Here is a 17312-nt window from a genome sequence, read left to right as displayed (position 1 = left end):
AAATCTGTGTCCTTCTGTTACTGATATCCCTGCCAGTTTTTCCTTATTTACTCTATCAAAACCCTTTATAATTTTGAACACCTCTATTAAATCTCCTCTTAGGAGAACAATCTCAGCTTCTCTGATCTCCACATAACTGAAGTCCCTCATCCCTGGGACCATTCAAATAAATCTGCTCTGCATCTTCTCCCAGGCCTTGATATCCTTCCTAAATTGTGGTGCCCAGAATTGGGGACACTATTCCAGCTGAGGCCTAACCAGTGTTTTTTTTAAAGGTTTAGCATAACATCCTTGCTTTTGTACTCTATGCCTCTATTTGTAAAGCCCAGGTTCCAGTATGCTTTTTTAACAGCCATCTCAACTTGTTCTGCTACCTTCAATGATTTGTGTACGTGAACCACCGTGGCCTCTCCTCGATTTCTCCAATTCGAACAGCATTTGCCTTCCTGTCCAGCAGTTTTTCCTCAAACTGCTATCTTCATCTCCTCTGATACTGAACACACCAAGCCGGCAATCCGTGTAATCAGTAAAACTGACACAGGTCGGCTTTTCCGCGGTAATATCGCTGTTAAGTACCCATTAAAAGTCTGTGAGAATTCCGCATTGTGATTGGCTGCTTAGACCACTTGTTGACGTCTCAGCAACTCGAGTTAGGGATTCCCCATTAACTTACACTGCTCTCAACTGAATGTCGGACAAGCCGAACTTCTCGCCACAGAGGTCGCAAGATCATTGTGGGAAGCTTACTTTGGGGCCAGCGGCAAATGCCTTTGCTACGCCGCTGACCGCAAATTACGGGTCATTATGTCAGAGCCCTTTGCTTTAAAGAAAACATTTAATTGCTTTAATTGGCATGTCAAGTGAATAGTTAAATATGAGTTGCTGCAGATCATTGTTCTTTTTCTCTAAACCTACAGTTTACCTACAAAACATCATTTTCAAATATTAAACATTTCAAAGACAGTTTTCTCTTGATCTAAAGGTGCTTAATTTAAATTACCTGGTAATTCAGGTTTTTAGCACTAAGTTCCCACTGGTGAGTTATTTACATTGCATAATGCAAATTATTAGACAATTTAGTTTCCTTCGCACAAAAAATGACTGAATTATCGGTGGTAGATTGTAAATGAAAGTTTTACTTTCAATTCTGAAATTTCTTTTGTATGGAATTTTAAATTGACAAAGGAGCTCATATGTACTAAAATAAAAATGTTATATTTTGTTTGAAATTTAGAATTTACTGTTCATGAAGGTAAAGGATGTTAGAGGAAACTTTCTGATATCCGGCACTGACGGGACCGAGCTGGTGCTGTAACATCAAAAGTGCCCGACATACCAGAGTTAATGTTTAAACATACAGAACTGAGAAGCTCCGTGTGAATCAACAAACCCTGTTGCTTAGCAACAGCTTCAAAACAATTGGCTGCAGCTGCAAGCGTCTGTAGCTGAAGCTGTTGCTATTGCTACAGACCTTGCAGTGCTTGACTGGGGGGAAAAAAAAGCAACGAGAACTAAAAAAACATATAGAAAACGACTCCTGATTTTTGCCGTTAGATCGAGTATTCTGGACCTATAACCTCCGGATAAACGAAAGTTTCCTGTAGTACTATGGAATGAAATGCTTTCCATTGCAAGCATCCATTGTGAGCACTCGTGTTGGGTTTAGCAAGATGAAATACCGAGTAATGTCCCTTTTTTCTGCTGCATCAGTGTGCCTTCTTAGCTCCAAACTCAAAGCATCTCTTATTGCATCAGTGTGATATTTTTCCATTTGCTACATTAGTCGTCTGAAACTGAGGGATTATTGTGGTCTTTATGAGTGAGTTGCCAGTTTAATGCTTATTTTAGGTGTAGTTTTGTGCTGAGAGTTCATACCCAACAGTGGATTTAAACTGCCGCAACTCATTTCGTATTGGTCTGTACAACCAGCAAACAGATGTAATGAGTCTGGGTTAATTTTAACCTAGGTCATTGAGGTGAAAGACCATTGTCTAACCCATTGTTAGCTTTCAAAATGGAAAGTGATTCTGTCAAATGATAGTACAGGTAGACTATCCTTTATCCGAAAACCTCGGGACCAGCCGTGTTTCGGTTTTAGGAAAATTTCGGATTTCGGAAGGTGCGCGAAAACACTTCGGTTTTCAGAGGTAATTCGGTTTTCGGGAGTGCGGATAAAGGATACACTATTCCTTATCCGGCAGCGTTGGGTCATGCTTTGCGCCACTTTCGGCTTTCAGAGGTTTTCTGGTTTCGGATGTGCGGATAAAGGCTGGTACACTTACGCTGAGCGATTTCGGTTTTCAGAAGTGCGGAAAAATGCTACACTATCCCTTACCCAGCTAGGCCTGTAAGTCGTGCGCCACTCTGGCCATGTCGTGCGCACGACTTACGCTGACCGAAAAAACCTTCGGTTTTTAGAGGGTTTCGGTTTTCGGAAGTCCGGATAAAGGGTAGTCTACCAGTACAGGAAATTAATGGGTATTTTGGACAATTGATGGCTACATGCATTCTGGGAAAGCTAAAAGGGTCAATCCTTGCATGCTGGGCAATCCTAGACATAGATAAGTGATGTATCACCAGATGTTCTCAATTAAGACCTGCATTGGAGCAAAACTGCAGACCAACATGCTGATTGATGAGCTGCAGTCTGGATAGATAAGGTTAACAACCCAAGAAGAACTATGGGCTATTCTCGACAGTAGAGACCAGTGTTCCTTGCCATGATTTAAGTGCTGCACAGATGGAAGAGTATAACATCTAATTAGAGCCTATTTTTTAATCAAATCAATTAAAATCAGAAAATTATCATTTCTAATAAGTGCCTATCTAGTTGAATGACACCTTGGTAAGGTATCCCAGTTGACTGGATTGATTATCTTTATTGGTTGCGAATGGTTATGTCTCCCTAAATGGGAATTGCTCAGTGAAATTCAGGATACTTGAGGTCATGCTTGCCAGCTCACCCAAATCAGAAGGTTTAGGAGAAGGGTATCGGATTGTTTAAAGGAGCTGGACTCTGGAACAGTTCCCATGGATTGGAGGATAGCTAATGTAACCCCACTATTTAAAAAAGGTGGTAGAGAGAAAATGATGAATTATAGACCGGTAAGCCTGACATCAGTAGTGGGGAAAATGCTAGAGTCCATTATAAAAGATGTAATAATAGCAGAGCACTTGGTAAGCAGTGACCGGATCGGACAAAGTCAACATGGATTTACAAAAGGTAAATCATGCTTGACTAATCTACTGGAATTTTTTGAGGATGTAACTGGTAGAATAGATAAGGGAGAACCAGTGGATGTGGTGTATTTGGACTTTCAGAAGGCTTTCGATAAGGTCCCGCATAAGAGATTAGAGTGCAAAGCTAAAGCACACGGGATTTGGGGGCAAGGTACTGTCTTGGATAGAGAACTGGTTGGCGGACAGGAAGCAAAGAGTTGGAATAAACGGGTCCTTTTCCGAGTGGCAGGCAGTGACTAGTGGGGTACCGCAGGGATCGGTGCTAGGACCCCAGCTATTCACAATATATTAATGATCTAGACGAGGGAACTAGATGTAATATCTCCCAAGTTTGCAGACGACACAAAGCTGGGTGGGCGTGTGTGCTGTGAGGAGGATGCAGAGAAACTCCAGTATGATTTGGACAGGTAGGGTGATTGGGCAGATGCATGGCAAATGCAGTATAATGTGGATAAATGCAAGGTTATCCACTTTGGTGACAAAAACAAGAACAGATTATTATCTGAACGGCAATAGATTGGGAAAAGGGGACGTGCAACGAGACCTGGGTGTTCTTGTGCACCAGTCGCTGAAGGTAAGCATGCAGGTGCAGCAGGCGGTTAAGAAGGCAAATGGTATGTTGGCCTTCATAGCGAGGAGGATTTGAGTACAGGAGCGAGGATGTCTTGCTGCATGTAGTGTATGTAACCTGAAGAAGGAACTATATTCTGCAGCCCCTGTATACTGCAGTACCAGTAGTGACCACCCCTGTATATAAGCCTGTGTAGTAACCTTGCATAGTAGTTCCAGTTTTGTCTCCATTCAGTAAACACCTGTTATAACCAACTCCTGCAGTCCGTGTCTCAATTACACATGGACGTTACACTGCAGTTGTACAGGGCCATGGTGAGACCACACCTTGAGTACTGTGTGCAGTTCTGGTCACCTTATCTGAGGAAGGATGTTCTTGCCATGGAGAGAGTGCAGCGAAGATTCACCAGACTGATACCTGGGATGGCAGGAATGATGTATGAGGAGAGATTGGGTCGATTAGGCTTATATTCGCTAGAGTTTAGAAGAATGAGAGGGGATCTCATTGAAACTTATAAAATTCTAACAGGACTAGATGCAGGAAGGATGTTCCCAATGGTGAGGGAATCCAGAACCAGGGGTCACAGTCTAAGGATAAGGGGTAAACCATTTAGGACTGAGGTGAGGAGGAATTTCTTCACCCAGAGAGTAGGGAACCTGTGGAATTCTCTACCACAGAAGGCAGTAGAGGCCAATTCATTAAATATATTCAAGAAGGAGTTAGATATATTTCTTAAGGCTAAAGGGATCAAGGGATATGGGGAGAAAGCAGGGACAGGGTACTGAATTTAGATGATCAGCCATGATCTCATTAAATGGCGGGGCAGGTTCGAGGGGCCAAATGGCCTACTCTTGCTCCTTTCTTCTATGTATCTATGTAGCTACAAGCGTATTTGAAGCAGGTCTCCAAAGCCAACAGTGTTCAATGGAAACTGGTCAGTTTAGGAAGGTTGTGTTTCATTGAACCTAATTAAAACTGTAATGTGTACCACAACTGTTAGTTTACTAGCTTAATCCCAGTGATTTAGAGAAACAGAGTGTCCATAGCGCCTGGTCTGCACTCGAGGCCTCCATAATCAGCACCAGTGAAGAGACGTTGGTCACTTGACCAGGAAACACCAAGCTTGGTTCGACGAGAACGACCAGGAGATCCAGGAGCTAATAAGCTGCAAGCACAAGGCATTCGTGATCTGGAAACAGCAACAGAACGCTAGAGCAAGAAAGTAGCTCTACAGACGCCTGAAGGCCGAGGTCCAACAAAAAACTTGCGACCTAAGGAACAGATGGTGGGTGGAGAAAACGCAGGAGATCCAGCAGCTAGCCGACAACCACAACATGCGTGGATTGTTCAGCGCAGTCAAGACCACCTACGGCCCAAGCACCCAAGGTACTACCCCACTGTGGGCCAAGAACGGAGAGGCAGTCAGTGCCCGCTGGAAGGAGCACTTCGAAGATCTCCTTAACCGAGACCCTGTCTTCGACGCGAGTGTCCTCAACTCCATCCTGCAGCATGCTACCCGCCACCACCTCAGCACAACCCCAGCCCGGCATGAGGTTGAAAAGGCCATCCGACAACTGAAGAACAGCAAGGCCTCGGGAGCAGATAGAATCCCCGCTGAGGCACTAAAACATGGCGGAGAAGCACTATTGGCGCGAATACATCTCTCTCTTATTTGGAAGGAGGAGAGCATGCCAGAGGATCTCAGAGACGCCGTAATCATGACCATCTTCAAGAACAGTGACGAGTCCGATTGCAGTAAATACAGAGGAGTCTCCCTGCTGTCTGCCACAGGAAAAGTCATTGCAAGGATCCTCCTCAATCGCCTTCTCCCAGTGGCTGAAGAGCTCCTCTGAGTCGCAATGCGGATGCTGCCCACTAAGGGGTACAATGGACATGATCTTCACGGCGCGTCAACTACAAGAGAAATGCAGGGAACAGCACCAACAGCTGTACACAGCCGCCTTTGACCTCAAAGGCCTTCGACACCGTCAACCGTGAGGGATTATGTCGTGTCCTCCTCAAATTCGGCTGTCCTCAAAAGTTTGTCACCATCCTCCGCTTGCTTAACGACGACATGCAAGCCGTGATCCTGACCAATGGATCCACCACAGACCCAATTCACGTTTGGACCGGGGTCAAGCAAGGCTGTGTCATCGCACCAACGCTCTTCTCGATCTTCCTGGCTGCAATGCTCCATCTCACACTCAGTAAGCTCCCTGCTGGAGTGGAGCTAATCTACAGAACAAACAGGAAACTGTTCAACCTCCGTCGCCTACAGTCCAGATCCAAGGTCATCCCATCCTCTGTCATCGAATTGCAGTATGCAGACGACGCTTGCGACTGCGTATACTCGGAGGTCGAACTCCAAACCATCGTCAACACCTTCACCGAAGCGTACGAGAGCATGGGCCTTACACTAAACATCCGTAAGACAAAGGTCCTCTACCAACCTGCCCCCGCCACGCAGTACTGCTTCCCGATTATCAAAATCCATGACGAGGCCTTGGACAACGTGGACCATTTTCCATACTTCGGGAGCCTACTGTCAACAAGGGCAGACGTTAATGACGAAGTCCAACACCGCCTTCAGTGTGCCAGTGCAGCCTTCGGTCGCCTGAGGAAGAGAGTGTTTGAAGACCAGGACCTCAAACCCAGCACCAAGCTCATGGTCTACAGAGCAGTAGTGATGCCCGCCCTCCTGTATGCTTCAGAGACATGGACCATGTAGAGCAGGTACCTCCAAGCACTGGAGAGGTACCACCAATGCTGCCTCCACAAGATCCTGCAAATCCATTGGCAGAATAGGCACACCAATGTCAGTGTTCTCGCTCAGGCCAGCATCGAAGCTTTGACCACGGTCGATCAGCTCCGATGGAAAGACCAAATCGTCCGCATGCCCAATACGAGACTCCCAAAACAAGCTCTCGGAGCTCTGACATGGCAAGAGAGCCCCAAGTGGACAGAGGAAACGCTTCAAGGACGCCCTCAAAGCCTCCTTGAAAAAGTGCAACATCCCCACTGACACCTGGGAATCCCTGGCCCAAGACCGCACAAAGTGGAGGTGAAGCATTCGGGAAGGCGCTGAGTCTCTGCCGGGAGCAAGCGGAAGCCAAGCGCAGGCAGCGCAAGGAACGCACGTCAACTCGAGCACCCCACCCACCCGCCCCTTCAACTACCGTCTGCCCCAACTGTGACAGAGATTGTAGGTCCCGTATTGGACTCATCAGTTACCTGAGAACTCATTTTTAATGTGGAAGCAAGTCATCCTCGGTTCTGAGGGACTGCCTAAGAAGAAGAATAACTTAAGTCTCTTGAGCACAGAAAGGAAAGTGTGGTATAACCGTGCAGTAAAGTAACAATCTTGGACACTGAATGTAACTCTTGGATTTTTCTTGTAACAATAACGACTGCTGTGATACACTTGAACTGCTGTTATGCTATGATGATTTAGACTTGGTCGATAGATAGTTCACATCCATTACTTTTACTGTAATCATCAATGCTTAACCTTGTGATGGCACTGTTAGAGATGAAGTTTAATTTAGTAGTACCTGTATTAGTTAATCCATCTCCATGCCTGACTGCACCATTAACTCTGGCAAGTATGAGTTAATTACAGCACTCCTGTTGTACTTTGTCCTTTGTGACTGATTTGGCTCAGATAACTATCAATATAATTTGGATTTTGTTACGTGGGACATTCCAAAGGCAAACTAACCTGGGCATCTTCGAAAACCTGTGTCGATATGAATGGTAGGTCCTAATCCCATCGTCCCTGTTTGTGTGTAAGGAACGGGTCGGGGGGAGGTGAAGGGAAATTACTGTAGTCTGATTTTTTGACCAAATACGTGTTACATAGTGTCAATTTTGAATATAGTGCAGGGTTTAGCATTCAAATATTTTCTTTGTTGTTTTAATTTCAGGAGTAGAGTGATGAGCTAACCCTGCTATCAATATGACAACAAACGAAGATTGATTTTTTTTGGTGAGTACTCGTGAAAATAATAGCTTGCCTCTGATCACATGCTGCCCACCTGAGCCACCTTAATATGGTGTTTCTTAATTTGGGCATGACTGAAAGACTTCTAAAATATTTTTATTGTACTGTAATGCAGTATTCATTATAAGTACAAGTGAATTGTAAAACTGGGAAATAGGGAGTGAGTTTAGAAAGAACATGGAGATATAAAGCGGCTCTTCTGTCTGTCTGTCCCGATGTCTCTGTCTGTCTGTCCGTCCGTGTTCTATACGTTTGAAAGTTACAGAGCGTACCGACGCGCGCGTCGCCTCAAAAGAAAGCTTGCGATTCCGGACCGGTCATAGGCGTATTTACCTTTCGGCCGGACAAAAATCCTGCCCGCGGTATCCGAAAAAGGTTCCGCGTTCCGCTCATTAGCATCTCATTAGCGTCCGTGTGACGTCGAGGTCGACCAATCGGACGGCGGGTTCCTGGCGCGTGCCATCCTACAGTTGAGTGTCGAGTGACTCGACGATTGACCAATCCTACGCTTCGGTGACCTGACCGGTCGACCAATCGGTGTGTGTGTGGGCGGGCCTTATCCTTCTGAACCGAGGTGAGTGGCCGCCATCTTGATTTTTCACGATTTTTCCCCCCACACTTTGTGTGTTAGGGAACTAAGGTAAATATTTTAATGATGTGTTAGGGAATTAAATAACAATTTATTTGTGTTTTAAATTGTGTTTAGCAAATGCGCACGCGGTGGGCGGGGCAGTTGGCTCCTCGTTCGAGACCAGGCCTGCGTCCGACCCGAGGGGCCACTTAGTTAACCGGCAGCCGAGCCCTGCCTCCTATTCACATCTACCGTCCTTCTTGCATGGGCCTACCGAGCGACTCCTACTCCCTCCTCCTCTTTTGCTGCTCTCTATTTATTTAATCTCCTCTTACTCGGCGAAAGAGGAGTTTTAAAAAAAAGAAGAGGCCGCCAGTTGCGCGGCCGCCTTGACGACGGCACGCATTCGCACGGCCCCCGTTACCCCGGCAACGGGGCACGCCGGCGGTCTTGAAACCACGCATGCGCGCGGCCCGCCACCCCGTGACGCCAGCACGCATGAGTTTAAAAAAAATGAAGAGGCCGCCAGTTGCGCAGCCACCTTGACGCCGGCACGCATGCGCACGGCCCCCGTGACGCCAGCGCACGGCCCCCGTGACGCCAGCACACAGCCTCGGGAGATCGCCGGGGGGGGGGGGTGAGCCTCGGGAAATCGCCGGGGGGGGGGGGGGGAGCTTCTCTGTTTCCCCCCCCCCCCCAGTCTCTCTCTGTTCTCCTCCCCCCCCCCCCGTCTCTCTCTGTTCCCCCCCTCCCCCCAGTCTCTCTCTGTCCCCCCCCCCCAGTCTCTCTCTGTTTCCCCCTCCCAGTCTCTCTCTGTTTTCCCCCCCCCCCCAGTCTCTCTCTGCCGCCCCCCCCCAGTCGCGCTCTCTCTCTCTTCCAACAACAACATTCCCTCGAAAAAGCCTCGGCAACGCCGGGCTCACCCCAGCTAGTAATATATATAGCACCTTTCACGACCTCAGAAAATCCCAAAATGTTTTGTGTAGAAAAATGTCCCAATGTGCTTACAAGTTCTATATTTGCTGTAGATAGTCCCTTGGGTACAGTGGTGCTGATCATTCCAGTAAGCAGTCTGTCTAAATGTCTTGGGTCCAAGAGTATGTCCACACCACCCAGTATGTAATTATACGGTAGCATAACGCAGGGCTGTAACAGGAGTGATCCGCTTCTGATCTGAACTGGATATTATTCCTTGCACACAACTCCATCCTTCGCAAGGTGGAATGAAACACTTGGTGAGACAAAGCCAGAGCAAATCCCTTTTAGCAAAGCTGCTTTATTTTACAGATAGCAAGTGCATGTACAGAATAACAAATGTCATGGAATTTCACCTTGATTCAACTAATTACGGAACACTCCTTGAGAAAAGGAGAAATTATAAAAATATGTCACATTACTCCTATTGATGAGTTTGCTTAACTTTTCCCTGGTCAGCCTTCTGATCCTGACCAGCTCTGGGCTGAACATGGTTTCCCCTCATAGGCTGGGCATTTTCACCAGACTGAGCTACTTGATTAATTGTTCAAGTGTCTTTCTGTCCCTTTTTTCTGTGTACCCAGTTCGTGGGTGGGCTGTCCCCCTTACCCTTTTCCCTGATCAATGATTCATCAGTAGGACTTTCAATAAAACAGGCTAACTCTCTAGCCCTTCCATGGATTATTTTGTTTAAAGAAAACAAGTTGTCGAGGCTGGGGGTCAATTGGAAAAATTCAAAACTGAGATTGATAAATTTTTGTTCAGCAAGAATATTAATGGTTATGGAACAAAGGTGGGTAGATGGAGTTAAGATACAGATTTAATTGAATGGGGAAACAGGTTTGAGGGTCTACTAGTCCTATCATTTGTCTTTACTAGTCCTATCACCATCTCGTCTCATTTTGAATACCTCTTAATGTCTCTTCACTTCTCTTTTGTTCTCTCCCTGCCCCCAAACTGGCCTTTTAATTTGTTTCATTTCCTGTGCTTTTTCAGTCTTGACAAAGGGTTTCGACCTGAAACGTTGATTCTGTTTCTCTCTCCACGGATGTTGCCTGGCCTGCTGAGTTTTTCCAGCATTTTCTGTTGTTATTGAGGGCCTACTCCTGTTCCTAGAGTAGCTTGTCTGGCTTTAATACACATTGGGGGAAACATTTGGTTGATTTGCGCCTCCCGTTGGTGCCCTAAGAGGGCGCTAACGGGGTGTAAAGCAACTAGCGCTTGGGCGCGGTGCTGCCAACGGCCCCTGCGAAATTCAGCAGGAGGTTAGCAGCGGCGGTAACAGTTAGTGCACCGTGGTGCTGTGCTGCCGGCGATTGCGTTCATGTTGGGGGAATCTAGAAACACTAGCTCAACAAGGACGGAGGTGATAGGTGAGCGGAACTTGGTAGGGATAGGATATGAGCAGCAGTGTTTTGAATGAGGTGGAGTTTAGGTGGATGGGAGGTCAACCAGGAAAGTATTGGCGTGCTGAAGTCTGAAGGTGGTGAAAGCATATATGAGGGTTTGAGCAGCAAATGGGCTGAGTTAGGAGTAGAGGTGGAACTAGACGGTCCTTGTGAAAGAGCAGATATGTGGTTGGAAACTTCACCTTGAGATACAAACAAACACTGAGGTTGCAAACAGCCTGAGGTAGTGAGAGTTTGTGATGGGGCCAAAGACACTGGTTTTTGTGTTCCCAATGTTAAGCTGGAGGAAGTGGAGACTCATCCAAGACGGAATGTTGGACATGCAGGCTGATAGCACAGAGGAGGTTTAAGTTTCAAGGTAGGTGGTGGTGAGGTGGAGCTGGGTCGCAGAGGTGTGCATATGTAAGCTGATCCTGTGTGCAGCTCAGGTCGCCAAGGCGCAGCATGTGGAAGAGGAGGGGGCGGGGATGGACTCCAAGATGACTTTGGAGTTGACGGTGTGGAAATGGGAAGCAATTGCCAAGATGTTCAACAACAGCAACTTATATTTATATAGCACCTTTAACATAGTAAAACGTCCCAAGGAGCGTTCTAAAACAAAATTTGACACAGATTCTGGCTATGATTGAATACCTAAGAGTGGAACCAAGTGAGGGCAGTCCTACGGAGTTGGACATTGGAGGAGGATGGTACGATCAACTGTCAGAGATTGCAGAGAGGTTAAGGATAATGCACCATTGTCAGAACCACAGAGGATGTCATTTGTTACTTTTGTTACAGCCATTTCCGCGCTGTGGGAAAAGCGGTAGCCGAATTGGAGGGATTGAAACAGGGAGTTGTGGGAAAGATGGGCACACTTCTGGGAGACACCATGTATACCTTGGCGAGTATAGAGAAATTGGTGAGGACAGATGGGTTGAAGGTGGATTTTTGAGGAGGTGGGTGATAGTAATTTTGAAAGGGAACCATTTACAATGACGCCATTGAGCAGATTATAGAATCTGCCCCCTCCAGTGAGTAGATTGTTCAAGAATCCATATCCATAAGCTATATTTGAATCATGAAGATCCATGTCTTTGAACAAAACATCCTCCTTCAACATCGCTCCTATGCAACCCAGCTCTGTGGCACTGCTGTCTCGGCACATACTTGTTGCAACACAGACTCTTCTAATATTTTTGGACTCTAGGGGAATCGAGGGATATGGGGATGGTGCAGGAAAGTGGAGTTGAGGTCGAAGATCAACCATGATCGTATTGAATGGCGGAGCAGGCTCGAGGAAACAAATGGACTACTCCTGCTCCTATTTCTTATGTTCCTCTGGCCACACAGTCAGCTCTGGTTTACCCCAGGACTCCATTCTTGTTTAAGATGGTGGATGGGCTGCTTAGTCCTGGATGGTGTCTTGAACCGCTGCATTTCATATTTTTTCTTTATTCATTCTTGGGATGTTGTTGATGGTTATTGGTGAGCAAGTGCCACTTGATAGCAGTGTCGATGACACCTTCCATCACTTTCCTGCTGATTGAGAGTAGGCTGATGGGTCGGTAATTGGCCCGATTGGATTTGTCCTGGTTTTTGTGGACAGGACATACCTGGGCAGTTTTCCACATTGTCTGGTAGATGCCAGTGTTGTAGCTGTGGAACAGCTTGGCTGGAGGCACGACTAGTTCTGGAACACAACAGCTGGGATGTTGTTGGGGCCCACAGCCTTTGCTGTGTCCAGTGCGCTCAGCTGTTTCTTGATATCACATGGAGTGAATTGAATTTACTGAAGACTGGCTTCTGTAATGGTGGGGACCTCAGGAGGAGGCTGAGATGGATCATCCACCCGGCACTTCTTGTTGAAGATGGTTGCAAATGCTTCAGCCTTGTCTTTTGCACTCACGTGCTGGGCTCCTCCATCATTGAGGATGGGGATGTTCATGGAGCCTCCTCCTCCTGTTAGTTGTTTAATTGTCCACCACCATTCATGACTGGATGTGGCAGGACTGCAGAGCTTTGATCTGATCCGTTGGTTGTGGGATCGCTTGGCTCTTTCTATAGCATGCTGTTTAGCATGTATGTAGTCCTGTGTTGCAGCTTCCCCAGGTTGGCACCTTATTTTTAGGTACGCCTAGTGCTGCTCCTGGCATTATCTTCTGCATTCCTCATTGAAGCAGGGTTGGTCCCCTGGCTTGATGGTTATGGTAGAGTGAGGGATATGCCGAGCCATGAGGTAACAGATTGTGGTGGAATACAATTCTGCTGCTGCTGATGGTCCACAGCACCTCATGGATGCCCAGTTTTGAGCTGCTAGCTCCATTTATCCAAAGATTCTTGCTATACTGCCCACTGCCTGTCTGGGATTAAAACCTGGATGAACCAAAATTTCGCCCAGCTCAATGTTGGCAAGACCAAAGTCATGCATTTTGGCTGCCATCTGCACATACAATAAATCCTTGGTTGTCACTTCAGGCTAGATTAGGAGTACAAAATCTTGGCATACTGCTCAGCTCTAAACTGAACTTCCTCCCCCATATCCATTCTTTTCCCAAGACCACTTTTTTCCACTTCTTACCTCTTTCCCCAGCACCACTAAAACTCTACTCAATGCTTTTTTGATCACTTTGAGGTTCAACTGCTGTAATGCTTTCGTTGCCACTTTCCTTGTCTAAATCATTCACAAATTACAACTTATTTAAACCACTGCACCCTATGTCCTCACCTGCACAAAAATCAACCACTGTAATTCCCTCTGATCCTTTTTGAGTGCCATATCCCCCAGCAAATTGACTTTAAGCTGTTCATCCTTCCTTTAAATCATTCCACTGTGCCAGCCCCCAGCCTTAAGTACTGATGCACATACTTCAGTCCTCAGACATTAGGTTAGCCCTTGTTCTCTGCTCCCTCTACTGTATCGTTGGTTGTCATTTGTTCAACAGCTATCTCCTGTCCTCTGAAACTTCCATCATGTGCTCTGGAATTCCCTTCCTGTTTCAGAAACCTCACAAAATCCTTCCTCGTCAAATGTGTCCCTGGCCTCAATTTTTTTCCATTTTTCCTTTTCCCTCCTGCTCATTTTCCTCCCCCTCCCTACTTAGTGAAAAACACTTTGAGGTGTATTCCTGAATATGCGGAGTACGACAGAAATGCAAGCTGTTATTTGTTGGCCTAACAGAAGGAAGAATGAAAGAGAGACTTGCATTTATATAGCGCCTTTCACAGCACCCCAGTGAAGTAGTTTTTGAAGTGTTGTCACTTTTGTGATATAGGAAACGCGGTAGCCAATTCGCGCACAGCAAGCTCCCACAAATAGCAATTTGAGAATGACCAGATAACTTGTTTTAGTGTTGATTGAGGGATAAATATTGACCAGTACACTGGGACTCTTCTTCACATAGGGCTATAGGATCTTTTACGTCCACCTGAGAAGGCAAGGGCCTCGGTTTAACATTTCATTTGAAAGGCAGCACCTCAGACAGTGCAGCACTCCTTCAGTACTGCACTGGAGTGTCATAATAGATTTTTGTGGTCAAGCCTCTGCAGTAGGACTTGAACCCACAACCTTCTGACTCCGGTAAGTGTGTTACCATCTGAGCCATGGCTGACACAGAGCTCAAAAGCATTGGTATCTGCTGTTCCTGTCCCTGCTCCTGCCTATGAAATGATTTTGAAATAGTTTATAAAAAAAAAAGACTGACACTCAAGGCTCATGAGACCAGACCAGCTTAAAATATTTTAACTGTGTAGTTTTTACTTACTGGGTTTTGAATGTCTTTTGTCACCTTCATTTGCATATGTTATTATGTAACATTCACAAAAATAACTTCAGATGATATGATAAGTATTTTAATTAAAATAAGAATGCTATGTGAATTATTTCAATTCAGGTATTCCGTAAATAAGCTTTTAAAACATTTAAAAGAGCTATTTTGTCTGCTTTTTCTTCCTCTGATGCATCATTTAATAGTGCTTCCTTATAGCTGGTACGATTCTCTTCCATTATCTGTCTCTACCTAAAGCGTTCCATAGTACTGTATTTAATGATAGGACGAGGATCTGTTGAGGGCAGGCAATTTTGAATTAAGTGCATATGGGTTCTATGGGTGAAATGATAGGGTAGATGGAGAAAAGCTATTTCTGCTGGTTGGGGAACTTCGGACTCTGGAACATAGCCTAAAAATAGTCAGGCCTTTCAGGAATGAAGTGAGGAAACACTGTTACACGCAAAGGGTCGTAGAAGTTTGGAACTCTTCCACAAATGGCTGTTGATGCTAGGTCAGTTAATTTTAAATCTGAGTTTGATGGATTTTTGTTAACCAAAGATATTGAGGGATATGGGGCAATGGTGGGTATATGGAGTTAGGCCACGGATCAACCATGATCTCCTTGAATGACGGAACAGGCTTGAGGGGCTAAATGGCCTACTCCTGTTCCTATGTCCCTTTTGTAGGTTTTAAGTCATTTACCAGATGGTTTACATATTGACTCTCCTGATGGCCAAGGTGTGAGTGAGATTGTTGGAAACAGTGGGAAAAAATTCCCACATGCAGGGAAATTGGTACTTGATCCATAGAAATCAAAATAAATGCAAATATTTTGAGTGGAGGATGGAATATGTACTTGGTCTTCAAGGTTTTTCTGAAATTTTACTGATGTAGTTCCTGTAACGGGTGTTAATTGTGAGAAATGTTACTTTTTTTTTTTATCTTGCCACCCCCTTGTAAAAGTACCGTACTGCAAGTTTTTTTAAGTGCTTCACAGTGACTGAAAAGATCTGGTGCTGTCAGCTATGCTTTGCTTTGGGTTTACTTGTTTCGTCAAATCAAAATTAAGCCCTACTTGCTGTGGTTTAAAAAATTGCGGCACATGGTAGGGTTTTGTTTTAATTTCCTGAAGTAATTCTTTTGTAAATAAAGCTATTTTAATTATTTAAATTTACCTAAATTAATCAGTGATACACTACTTCCTAGCATTGTTTAAAAAATTGGATTTTGCATCTCACTAACATGGTAGTATCACTCTTACTAGAATTTTCAAATTGTTTACAATTGGCTCATGCTTCGCTAATGTTTTTAACTTGTGTGGTTTAGCCATTTGTCAGCTGGTAGCACTCTCCGAACTGAGGCAGAAGTTTGTGGGTTCAAGTCCCACTCTCGAGACTTGAGCATAAAATCTAGACTGACATTTCAGTGCAGTGCTGAGGGAGTGCTGCACTGTTGAAGTGCTGTCTTTCAAATGAGATGTTAAACTGAGACCCAGCTTTCTCAGGTGGATGCATAAGATCCCATAGCATTTTTCGAAGAAGTGCCAGGGACTGCTCCCCGGTGTCTTGGCCAATATTTATTCCTCTGCCAACATCACTAAAACAGATTATCTGGTCATTATCACGTTGCCGTTTGTGGGAGCTTGCTGTGAGCAAATTGGCTGCCGAGTTTGCTACATTACAATACTGACTACAGTTCAAAAGTACTTAATCAGCTGTAAAGCGCTTTGGGAAATCCTGAGGTCATGAATGGCGCTATATAAATCCAAGTTCTTTCTTTCCTTCTGTTGTACAAGTTTCATTAATGTATTCTTTTTATAAACTGTGAGGAACAAATCAGTTTTGTAATTTTCAGATTTAAAGAGATAATTGTTGAGTTAATCTTGATCACCGTAGTATGCCTTCCAGTTTCACAAAGATGGTTGCTGTGAATTTTAAGTTATTAACTAAAATATTTCTGTACTTTCATGTCTAAGCAAAGACTTATTATGTTGATAAGCCTTTTTTAATGCTTTTATTGAATCAACTGTTATTAAAATGTATTAGTAATACCTTTACTTTGTCTAAAGTGTCCTTTACTGTAAACTGCTTTGGTGCTTTGATTAAATGCTAAGGCTGCAGAACAAGCATTTAATCAGCACAGAAGTTGTTTATTGCCTTGTGTGCTTTTGATAAATTTAGCTCATAAATTGGCTCTTCTAGTCAATACTTGCAACTTTGCCTTTTCTGTCATACTCCAAATCTTCAGTGGTATATCTGAATATGCCAAAATAGAAATAAATAATAAACACAGATAAATCTAAGTCTGAATGTATTAAATTCCCAATGGAACATTTTAAAAATGGCTCATGCAGAGGCTCTCTTTATTTGAATATTGATGAAATTAAAATTCTTAATTACTTGCTCGCCAACCCAACCCCCCCCCCCCCTGTCACATACCTAACACTTCATTATTTGAAATGTTTGCTTGAATCCCTTGTGCTATTATCCGCAATCTATTGCCCTCTGTCATTCTAATATTATAATCAATTGGATTTTGTGTGACTTCCAGTCTTCTCTACTTTTTGATCATTTAGGAGTGGCTGGGGTTGCAGAATTATTTAGTACTGTATACAGTAGTTTTATTTCTAAATCCCTTTTTCTACCAGTTTTTCTCTCTCTTCCTCCTCTTCTGAAGGTGGAGAGTCCTTGGATGTGTCCTTAATTGCCTTGTCCAAGTGACCATTGTTCGTGGAAAAGTAGTCAGTGAAATCAATATGCTATTTGACATTTGGCCTGATCCTGCCCACACCTATTGC

At 44.7% G+C, this 17312-nt stretch overlaps 1 protein-coding gene across 1 annotated transcript in view; it reads left to right on the top strand.

The window, feature by feature from the left end:
• The window catches only part of fam20b (FAM20B glycosaminoglycan xylosylkinase), a 324352-nt gene that overhangs the window by 25409 nt on the left and 281631 nt on the right, over nt 1–17312 (top strand). Inside the window, exon 2 of the mRNA XM_085982204.1 lies at nt 7735–7796. The gene's annotated coding sequence lies outside the window, so the exon portion shown is untranslated. The remainder of the gene's footprint in view (nt 1–7734; nt 7797–17312) is intronic.

Source organism: Somniosus microcephalus, chromosome 3 (genome assembly GCF_052327205.1).
Source record: "Somniosus microcephalus isolate GS21.2 chromosome 3, FLI_Smic_1.0, whole genome shotgun sequence".
Lineage (NCBI taxonomy): Eukaryota > Metazoa > Chordata > Chondrichthyes > Squaliformes > Somniosidae > Somniosus > Somniosus microcephalus.
This window is presented reverse-complemented; position numbering and strand designations above follow the sequence as displayed.